The sequence below is a fragment of the Myotis nattereri genome, assembly GCF_964212035.1.
Source record: "Myotis nattereri genome assembly, chromosome: 6".
NCBI lineage: Eukaryota > Metazoa > Chordata > Mammalia > Chiroptera > Vespertilionidae > Myotis > Myotis nattereri.
The window spans coordinates 28,683,662-28,695,052 of NC_138081.1; the positions used below are offsets into that span (position 1 = coordinate 28,683,662).

At 38.4% G+C, this 11,391-nt stretch overlaps 1 pseudogene across 1 annotated transcript; it reads right to left on the reverse strand.

The window, feature by feature from the left end:
- Nucleotides 1–7,319: 7,319 nt before the first annotated feature.
- On the reverse strand, nt 7,320–9,749 carry LOC308521604 (ferritin light chain-like; annotated as a pseudogene). The gene is made up of 3 exons: nt 9,651–9,749; nt 8,368–9,045; nt 7,320–7,339 (listed from the first exon to the last, which is right to left on the reverse strand). The product of its transcript is annotated as a ferritin light chain-like (transcript).
- Nucleotides 9,750–11,391: the final 1,642 nt, after the last annotated feature.

Genomic DNA, 11,391 nt, shown 5'->3' on the forward strand with positions numbered 1-11,391 from the left:
AGATTAACAGAAAAAACAAACACAATATTAATAGCATGGATACCTCCTTTATACATGGCAGAGATACAGGAAATCTGAGAAACTCTCAGAAGAGACCCAAGTCATCTTAAATATCACCTCTAGCTAAGAACAAAGGAATGATGTTGGGAAAGGGGTGGGAGGAAGACCAGATGTGGAGGTTTACTAGGAAAAGCACAATAACAAGTAATAAAAGTAATGGTTGTTATACCCTTGTTAAGGTATTGCCTTTATATTAATAAAAGTTCCTAGAGATTTTTACATCTGCCCCTTCCTGATACATTTAGGGAGGCACCCTTGCAAAATGGAAATTTTCTTCATAAATGTAAATGTCTTTTACAAAAGGGTAACTTCAATTCAGTTTTCAGAGTTTCTCTTGTGCCTGCAATTTCTTAAAAATAATCAGCTTGAAGTATTCCTTATACAAAAGAGATATAATCTGGGGTGGAACCTTCTGTTCCCCTTCATCTTCAAAATTTTCTTTTTATAAAAATGTATTGTCCAATGATTATTCATTCATTTTAATGATCTATTATTAGTAAAAAGAAAAAAAAGAAGAGTAGAGAATTTCTTAATGGTTGAGATATTGACTCATTTTTTAAAAATTTCATGTATGCATAATTAAACTGAAACAATTCTTGAAAGAATGGTAACCTAATGCATTTGGCATAAAAGTTTTTCATTTGTAAATGCCATAATATGAATGCAACAGAAAAGAGCCCATACATTGGAAGACCCCAGACGTACTATTTCCACTGGTAGATCCGCTGCATCTGTTTCATCTGATTAGTGACTTAGGTCACAGACTGGGAATCTCTCTTTCAGCCTTTTCCTCGTTATGATCAAAGCTTGGTTTTCGAGCAATTTCCTTTCTTGAACAATTCTGTTCTTGACCAAGTTGTTCATGGAAAATATGTCCTGGTTATGATGTATCAGCAGGACAGAAAGCATTTCTCAGGCCACAAAGAAGAGAATGTGAGTCAGTTTACCACTAAAACTCCTGTTTTTAACATCTCGGGAAATTGTGCTGTGAGTATTTTTGTGGGTTTTTTAATTTTATTTTTTGCCTTTGTTGCTGGTGAAGTGGTTTATTAGCACAATTTAAAAACAAAAAGAGACCATCAAGTGTGCTAATGTTGCTAAAGGTGTGAAAGAAACAAATGGTCACAGGCAATTGAAGAGGTAGAAAAACTGTTGCTGATTTGGATAAACAAAAAGCTGTTAAAGTGACAGCATTTTACAGGCAGTGATATGTGAAAAAGCAAAGATGCTGCATACTGACTTCAGACAGACACCCCTGAAATGAGTGCTGAAAGTGATTCATTTAAGGTTAGGAGGGAGTGGTTTGATAAATTTAAGAAAATAAGTGTTTGTTTATAGATTAAACAGTACATTGGACATGTACTGTACATAAAAAAGGTTAAAACAGGGAATCATTCGAGGATCTGGAATGAATTACTTCAATTTACAATTATTTCTAATGGGGAAAAATCATTTGGTTTTCAAATAAATTACTTCTCAAACAGTCTTCTGGAACGAATTAAGTTTGAGAAGTAAGGTTCTACTGTATATGCCAGTATTGGGGAAGAAGAAACTTTTCTTTATCTTTTAATGTTGTTTCAACTGGCCCAATAATTAATTAAATTTATAAGAGATAGATTAATGAAAGAAAATAACCAACTACATATATATATATTAGTGAACCCCATATACATAAGAGTGTCAGAGACCCTCATATCTGGGAACCTATGAATTTGTCCAAAGTCCTTTTCACCATACACAAGGTGTATATTTTTTTAACTACCTGATGCCTTATCTCAATGGTTCAACTTTCTGGCACTGGGCAAGCAATTTATCTATGCACAATGACCCCTCCCTCCTCACTGTACTTGGTTGTATATGGCTATTTTCTTTATACACCATATGACATCTTTCTGGCAGAGTCTTTCCTATCGTCCTGTCATGCACTATATCTTGGTAGGCATCACCTTACTACTAGAAAGTGAATTGTACCCATTTCATTAGTATGATAAAGAGAGACAGAATGGTCTAGAAAGTTGCTGCTTCTAATTGCTTGTGTGAGTTTACAAATTGGTTTTGGTTTTAGTCCTCAAGGAAGAATAATAATGTTGAAAAATTTTGTTCTGAAATTTTATCAAATGTGTATCTTAAGCCACATTCTTTGTACAGCTTTATCTTTATCATACACTGACAGGCCTCCCTAAGAAAGCAACTAAAATAACTGATTCCTTTGCTTTATTAGAAAGACAAAATTCAGCAACTCCAGAAGAAAGACACACAGTTACTCTGAGAGAGTTGAAGGAATCAAGAGGCACATAATCTTAGTTTATATTTCCATCTGGCTTCATTAAACTTAAACCAGGTACTAAATTCCACTTCTATCAAGGAATTGTTTGATGAGTCTAGTATTTTTTGGATGAGAGTTCTCTGACTTGCATCAATGAGGCTCTCAAAGCTACTTTCCAAGCCTTTAAACTTATAGTATTTACCACATTCTTACTGTAACCTTGGAATGAACTTTCTATAAATTTATTTTTCATACATTAAATATGTCATAGAAAAAATAGTGCCTTTTGTCTCTATACTTCCTTCCTGTTGCCTATAGGCTTACCTATTGTGGTATCTGTGAGTACCTCCTTTCTCCTCTTCAAAATGAAGAAATATACATTTTTCCCCTAAAAGACCCTTCCTTCCTTCCTTCCTTTCTTCCTTCTATCCTTCCTTCTTTTTCCCTTTTGTTTCTTAATCCTTATTTTTTTTAACTCAATTAACACTGAATGGCTCAATTTTTCAGACATTTTAATTAGGTACATATACTCTAACCCACTAAAAAATTCATTATTTGATAAATGCATCAAAATAGTTTTTTAACCCAAACTGTTCCTATTGCTTTTAATCATCTTCCTTTTTCTACAATGAAAATGCCTGCTATTTTTCAAAGCTAAATCTATTAGCTCCTGCTCCTTGAAAATAGTTATAACTCTTCTCTGAAAAGTTAGGTACTTTTGTCTTAGTAGACACCTGTCTATACCTTGTTTAAAAGAGCAATTATGTAATAACTTTTGTAAGATTTTCATTGTTTAGACTAGTTCACTATTGACTGAGACTGTTTCCAAAGTGGCAGTTGTAGCTATCAACCTAAAATTAAAATAGTGTTCTTTGAATTACTCTTTTTAAAACTGGTAAATATTCACATCTTTTTTAATTAAAAAGTAAAGATTCCCAAATAGTCAATATTTCAACAGGAGAAGTGCATAAAACAAAGACTGTCTCAATAAAATATTTGTGAAATTAAGAGCATGTGTAATAAGACTTGAGAGCTGAGAATATTGGTATTATAGAGCTGAAACTAACAAAATTCCCAGGGGTAGGTGATATATGTGAATTTTTGTCTCCTTACACAGTAATGGCAGAGGAATAAGAGAAATGGAAAGTATAGTTATATTATTGATTCATTTCCATATGCATTCAAGACAATCTGCTATTAGTGACATGTTTCTGAAAGCTACCTTAGAGGAACTATATTGGGTGGTCTAGAACAGATCTATATTTGATAATCTGAAACTGATGAAGGTGGGGATTTTCTGATAGTTTAGGCCTTGAGGTTAGTGATGAAATTAGAGAAAAATAGCTAAGAATAAAATGAACCACTTGGAACATAAATTGTTCAAATTTTAGTGCAAAGAGACAAAGCATATTAGAAACAGGGTATTTTTTTTTTAAAGATGGATAGAAGTCTTGTGAATAAAAAAAAATGTAAATTTTGATTTAATACTTAAGTGAAGTTTCCTGAAAATGAACAAATGATTTTCATAAGAAGCATATCATAATAATGGTAGCTGTACTATTATATATATTCCGAGTCCCGGTGCACAAAAATTTTTGCACTCAGGGGGGTCCCTCAGCCGGGCCTACACCCTCTTGCAGTCTGGGGCCCTTCAGAGGATTTCTACCTGCCAGTTTAGGCTGGCTCCCTGGGGGATGGGCCTAAGCTGGTAGTCAGACATCCCTCTGTCAGCCCAGGAGCCCTCTAGGGATGTCCAACTGTGGCTTAGACCTGCGGGGAGTGGGTCTAAGCCACAGTCAGACATCCTTCGCACTGCCAAGGAGGCAGGAGAGGCTCCCGCCACCACCGCTCACAGCCATCAGCCAGGCTTGGGGCTGAGTAGAGCTCCCCCTGTGGAAGCACATTGACCACCAGTTGGCAACTCCTTCATTGGGTGTCTTCCCTCTGGTGGTCAATGTACGTCATACCAGCCAGTCCTTCCCAGTTGTTCCGCTGTTAGGGTCAATTTGCATATTACCCTTTTTTTAATATATAGGACTAGAGGCCTGGTGCACGAATTCATGCCCAGGTGGGTTCCCTTGGGGTGGCTTGCTGGGATCAGGCCAAAACCTACAGTCTAACGCCACCTGCAGCTCCTACCTGCCGCTCCCACTCATCCTGGCCCCACTGCACCTGCCGCAGGCTCACACCCAATTAGTCCTGAGCGAGAAAGGCTCGCGCCACTGCAGCAGCGCTCACCAGCCATCAGCCCTGCATCTGATGCCCTCCCAAGGTGAGTGGCCTGTGAGATCAGGCAAAACTGGCTCTCCGACATCCCCCAAGGAGCCCTGGATTGCGAGAGGGCACAGGCCAGGCTGAGGGACTCCACTGGTCCAGGATCAGGGCTGAGGAGGGGCCATGGGAGGGCTCCAGGGTGTGTCTGGCCCATCTTGCTCAGACTTGATTGGCTGGACCCCAGCAGCAAGCTAACCTACTGGTCAGAGTGTCTGCCCCTGGTGGTCAGTGCACATCATAGTGAGCGTTGAGCGTCCTTAGCATATCATTAGCATATCATGCTTTGATTGGGTGAACGGATGACCGGTCACCAGACAACTGGACACTTAGCATATTAGGCTTTTGTTATATAGGATATATATATATATATATATATATATATATATATATATATATATATAATCATACATAGTATCAGTACACTTTTGGTATTTTTTGTATATTTTTCTAACATTCACAGTAACACTATTAAATACATGTATTTTTATTTCATAAAAAATCATTTCATTACATATGTATCTCATGATCACAAAACTAATTATCAGCTAAAAATAAATTCAAATTACAAGTCTAAATTTCATTTTTTTCAATGTACCTTTAAATTGTAACAACCCTTCTCAATACCTCCTTGCAAAAAGCTCAGCTACAATATATTGAGCAGCTTCTGTATGTCAGATTCTGTTATCTCCATGACTTAAAAAACAACTCTAAATCCACTTTTCCTTTTTTATATAAATGAGAAAACTATATATCAGAGAGCTTAAATAACTTTAGCATATTTTGAAAGTTAACAAGAAACACAGTTAGCTTTCTAACTCAGTTTTGTTTGAAAAGCATTTACTCTTGTTTCAAAAGCATGTTCTTCCCTCAATACCATATTTTGCATATCACAGAAAAATTATTTAGGTTTTGAAAGGGTAAAAATTTGTATCCATAAAGAAAAATGATCTGAGATAACACACACCACACACACACACACACACACACACACTCATTTACATGTGTATTTCAGGAATTTATATCAGGTTAGCTAATTTCAATATCTTTTTTCTGTGCTGGGTTTTGATACTTTATATAACTTTGGTATTATTATCATTGAAAAATCAAAATGCTTTTACTGATTTTTCACTTGTCTTTTCTCAGAATATTATTAACATTGTGTTTATTCATTCATGTAGTAATCATTTAAATGTTTAGTGATATAGTTACAGTTTCCGTATTTTAAAAAATATTCTTTCATAAGTCTTAGTATATGTTAAAAGATTAATGGAAAGGTGGACAACATAAATTATATAAAAACAATAAATGGTTAAATGAAAGCACTAGGTAATTCTTTATATCTGGTATGCTCACTTAAAGTTGCTATTTTCCTGACAATCTGAAAGGGAATTCGGAAAAAGAACACAATCCTCTTTCTTTTCAAGATTTTGACTTAGAAGTTTACATGTCAAATTCTGCTCACATCTCATTGGTCTGGATTTAGCCACATGGTTTTATTAAGCTTCAAGGGAAGCTAGGGTATCTAATCTCTACTTGCACCATATTCCTTGCTAGAAATGGGAGGCTGGATGTCAGCACGTTTTAATTACCCAAAGGGAAAAAGGCAGAATAGATTTTGGGGAAAATTAGCAGACTGCTAAAAATTGTACTTTCTTTAGATGTATCACTGTTACCGTAGACCACTGGTTGGCAAACTGCGGCTCGCGAGCCACATGCGGCTCTTTGGCCCCTTGAGGGTGGCCACGAAGTTTCAGTCGCACTGTACGTGCGCGCCTGCACGTGGTATTTTGTGGAAGAGCCACACTCAAGGTGCCAAAGAGCTGCATGTGGCTCGTGAGCCGCGGTTTGCCGAGCCGCAGTTTGCGGACCACTGCTGTAGGCCATTAGGGAGCCAGGGAGGGGGTCTCCCCCATTAGCATAGATGGCACAAGGGGAGAATCTTACACTGAGCAGCAAAAAGGTAGCAAGGAAATTGAATAGTAAAAAGCACCCCCTCTTTGTATCCCCATAAGAACCCCTGGCTTGAGCAAGAAGGGAGATGATCTTTGAGGCAGGAGTCCACCATTCTCCTAGGTTATGTTACCTTAATAAACATCTTTCCTTTTGCACCAGAACCTGGCTCATGAGTTTGGTTTTCATCGCAGCAGGCAGCCAAACCTGCGTTTTGGTTACATTACCTTCCACATATTGTTCTATGTAAGATTTCTTTCCTTCTACATCATCAATCCACACCTTCTCATCAGCTTTTCTTTTTCTAGTTTAATAGAAATCTCATCCAGTAATATCTCTCCTTTAGTTTATTAATTTATAATTTTTAAAATTATACTTTTCTGTCATTATATTGAATTATTGTTATAGAGAAGAAAGAAACCTACTCCCAGTGTTTAAGCTTAAATTGGTAATTCTATCATTTTAAGAGCAAATGTAAAACCCATTTTATGAAAAGAAATATTTACTAGGTACTATTCAACTAAAGTGGTTCTACTATAAGAAATAGTAAATGGAGAAAGCATTGTATTAATGATGATACCTTCATTAGTTCATTATAATAAAATTAAATATTATATGTACTTGTTGGTTATGTGCCTTGATGTATATTGACTATTTTAGCACTTAAAAGAGTTGAGGAGGGTTGGGGCAGTCAGAAAATTCAAGAAGGTGATTTTGACCAAATGATGTAGGATTGCTGCAATTATCCCATGTCTAAAAATGATCCCGCCTACACTTGAATCTGGAACCCTGGAATTAAAAAAAAAAAAGGGAAAAAATTGAATATTTTAGCACTTGAAATTTTGTTCACTAAAGGTACTGTTAGATACTGGTTATAAATGGCAATCTTTTTTTCCCTCTGCTAAAATGAGCCATGAGTGAGTTTTGTCTGTAAGATTTTTCTAGAGAGCTGTATTTCTACCTTCTCATCACAATCAGAAGTATTAATGACAGTACTTAACATTAATGTAGTTTATTGTGCTAATAAAGTGTTTGTGTAGATTAATTATTTTATTCATTTATTTTTATTTATTGAATTTATTGGGGTGACATTGGTTAATAAATGTATGTAGACTTCAGGTGTACACTTCTATAACACATCATCTGTATATTGTGTGTGCACCACCCTAGGTCAAGTCTCCTTTCATTACCATTTATCCCTACCTTACCCTCTTCTACCTCCCTCCATCCTCCTTTCCCTCTAGTAATCACCATGCTGTTGTCTGTGTCTATGAGTTAAAAACAAAGGCTCAATTCACTATCTTTACCAAATAAATTACAAGATAGTTTAGAGCTAGGTTGCTTTAATTTTTTTCATGAGAAAAAGAAACTGGCATGGAGATGATAAATACATTATAAAGGTCAGCATAAGGAACTATAGCAAGGTTTTCCCATAGGGAATGTTGCCTCAAGGAAAGACATGGTAAATTCTTGGAAGGAATAGAGCCTTACAGCTCATCCATCCACCCACCCATTAAAGTCTCACTGACTTTGGCACCACATGTGCAACTGCTTGTTTTATATAGGTCCCAGCTATTACAATTTTCATTTAAATTATTGTACTTTTCAGATCTATAATATCTGAAAATATTTTTTCTTATAGTTTTTATTTATTTTCCTTTTTCTTGCTGCAAAAAGCTTTATTGTTTAATTTGGTCCAATGCATGGGAGAGGGCTTCAGGGTGGTTAAAAGAATGGCTAGTAGTTTCGGGGAGAGGCTCAGGCAAAAGCCAGACACCAGGGGCATGCAGCGGACCCCCCCCCCGCCCCCCCAAGGCCTCTGGGCTCCAGAGGCTCCCAGTCATGCTTGAGGGTGAGCCTTTCGAAGAGATACTCGCAGCCCAGCCTGGGGGCGAGAGAGCCTGCGGGGTGAGCCAGGTGTCGCCCATCTTCTTGATGAGTTTCACCTGCTCACCCAGGAAGTGGCTCTCCCGGAAGTCAGAGCTGAGGGTCTGCGCTGAGCAGGTGGAACCCAGGGCCTGCAGCTCCAAAAGGGCCTGGCTCAGGCTCCTCTCCAGGGCCGGGGTGGCTGCCATGGCGTCCTGAGTTTTGCCCACTCATCTCGGGAAGCTTCAGCACGTCCTGGAGGAGAATGCGGCCACCGCGCTGGTTTTGCAACTTTAAGAGACGCTCAGCGCCCTCGGCTTCTTCTCTGCCGACTCCCAGAAGAGGCCCAGGCCCTCCAGAGCCACATCATCACGGTTGGAATAGAAGCCTCGAGAGAGGTAGGTGTGGGCCCGCAGAGGCAGGTTGGCCAGGCGGTTGACGGCAGCCTCCACCTCGGTGGGGTAATTCTGACGAATTTGGGAGCCATGGTTGTGCGGCAATAAGGAGTTAAGGTAGAAAAAAAACAGTAACGGTGTGTTGGCTGGTCTCAGAGGTGGTTCTGAAGGTGGTTCTGACTGGGTAAGATGCAGGAGGGTGGCCGGAGGCTGGAAGAAGAGGTGTCCTTGGGTCTATTCCATTCCAAACACTGTTGAAGAAAGAGACAGATCTAGGACCGCCGAGGGCACTGCCTATAGTTTGTATTTCTTGGTGGCTATTTTTTATTTGTCTCGTTATTAACATATTGCTAAATTCTCTGAACATATTTATAATAGCTGCTTTGATGCTTTTGTGAGCTAAAATCAACGTGAGAGCACATTCAGAGTCAGTTCCTTTTGAAAGGTTTTTATTTTCCTGAATTGTAGTCACTTTCCTATTTCTTTGTATGTTCAATAATTTTTGCTTTAAAATTACACATGTAAGTAGATACAGCATTGTCTCTGAATTTTATGCTGTTCTTTCAAGTTATTATTTTTATTGACTTGCCAAGACTTAACTGTAGAACTACCTCCTTTATAGTATACAATCATTCATATTCATATATAGGCATATATATAAATATATGTGTGTGTGTATGTACATATATATGTTTATATATCTGTATGTATATATTTGTATGTATCCACTGAGGAGTCTTCTCTGTGTAGTTAAGTTTACTGGTCAGCCAACAATTTGGATTAGGGTAAGAGGCTGGGATCAGACATATGAAGCCTGTAAGACTTCCACCCTCTGCTACCTGAGCTGTGTGTGCATCGCATAATGCATTGTGTAATTCAGCATCAAAGATGCTGCAAGTTCCAAGTTCTCGGATGGCTTTGCCTTTTTCCTGGCACATTCAGATTTCTTCTGCATATGTGGTTAGCAGTCAGCCAGAATTTGGGGAAAGTTTACGTCCGCCCTTCTATGTCTTACTCAATTCCAGGACCTCTCTGTTAAATTTCTCCCTCATCTTCCATTTGCCTAAACTGAAATTAAAACCTGGTGACTGCCTATCATTCTGGTTTTCCTATTTTTTGTGTATGTGCTTCCCTGCCCTTGCTTGTTTTGGCCTTACCATTTTTAGCCAGGGGAGCTGTAAATTGGTTCATCCAGAACCAAGTCAACCACCTAATGTTGTAAAGCTGCTGATTTCCTCAGATAGCCTCCAACCCACTCGGATTACCACCTGAGTGATTAAACTGGGGCTTCAAATTCTGAGTCAGAGCATAATGGAAGGTAAGAAGCCAGAAGTAAAGCATTCTTATATAAGAGTGAATCAGTTTTACAGAAGTACAGCCCTCTCAGTTTTTTGTTTGTTTGTTTTGTTTTTGCTGCCATTGTGTGCTGTTTCATGCTCTGCAATGTTGCCCAGTTTTATGCTTTTGTAATCAATAAATTCTGTTTAAAATATTTTGGAGGGATGAGATTAATCTGAATGAACTCAAAGAAGGAACTAGATTATTTAAAATGCAGAATATGAAGATAAGAAAAAAATTATTCAACAGAAAAATTCTCTAGCTTTGTGAATAAACATGTACCTTGTATCACTTATCACCTGGAGAGGTGACTATCTAGGCACCACTAGTTATCAAATGAAAGACAGTGAGTGAATGTTGCCTGAAATCTCTCCTCTATTCAGCAGAGCAACAGAGTTTATCATGAACATTATATTTAAGGGGGCCCATCTTAACAAGAGTTGTGCATCAGGTACCTGAGGAATATTCTTTATAAAAATGACTTGAAAGTAAGAGAGAAAGAGATTTGTTTATTCCACTTAGTTTTATGCATTCATTAGCTGCTTCTTGTATGTACCCTGATTCGGGATCAAACCTGCAATCTTAGTGTATTGGCATGATGCTCTAACCAACTGAGCAACCAGCCAGAGCGAATATTTTTAAATAGACTTTCTTGGACTTCACACAGATACTTTGAGGAAGTAGGTCTAGAGTAGGAGTCAGGCATATGGGCTTTAAAGCTTTTGCTTTTGTTATTGTTAATCCTCACCCAAGGATATTTTCCCACTAATTTCTAGAGAGAATTGAAGGTAGGGGAGAGACAGAGAAAAAAGCATGGGTGTGAGAGAGACACATTGATTGGTTGCCTCCTAGACATACCACAACCAAGAATGGGGATCGAACTTGCAACTGAGATACATGCCCTTGACCAGAATCGAACCCATAACCCATCAGTCTACGGTCTGACACTTTATCCACAGAGCCACAGTGGTTAGGGCTTTGTTTTTCATATATATACTAGAGGCCCAGTGCATGGATTCATGCACTGGTGGCGTCCCTTGGCCTGACCTGTGGGGATCAGGCAGAAACCGACAGTCCAACATCCCTCAAGAGGTCCTGGAGTACAAGAGGCACTCTGCAAAGTTACTTTTGCTGGGTAGCTCCTGCATTGAGCGTCTGCCCCCCTGGTGGTCAGTGTGTGTCATAGCTACCATCCAGTCAGCTGGTCATCTGGTTGCTTAGCCTTTTAGATATATAGATATG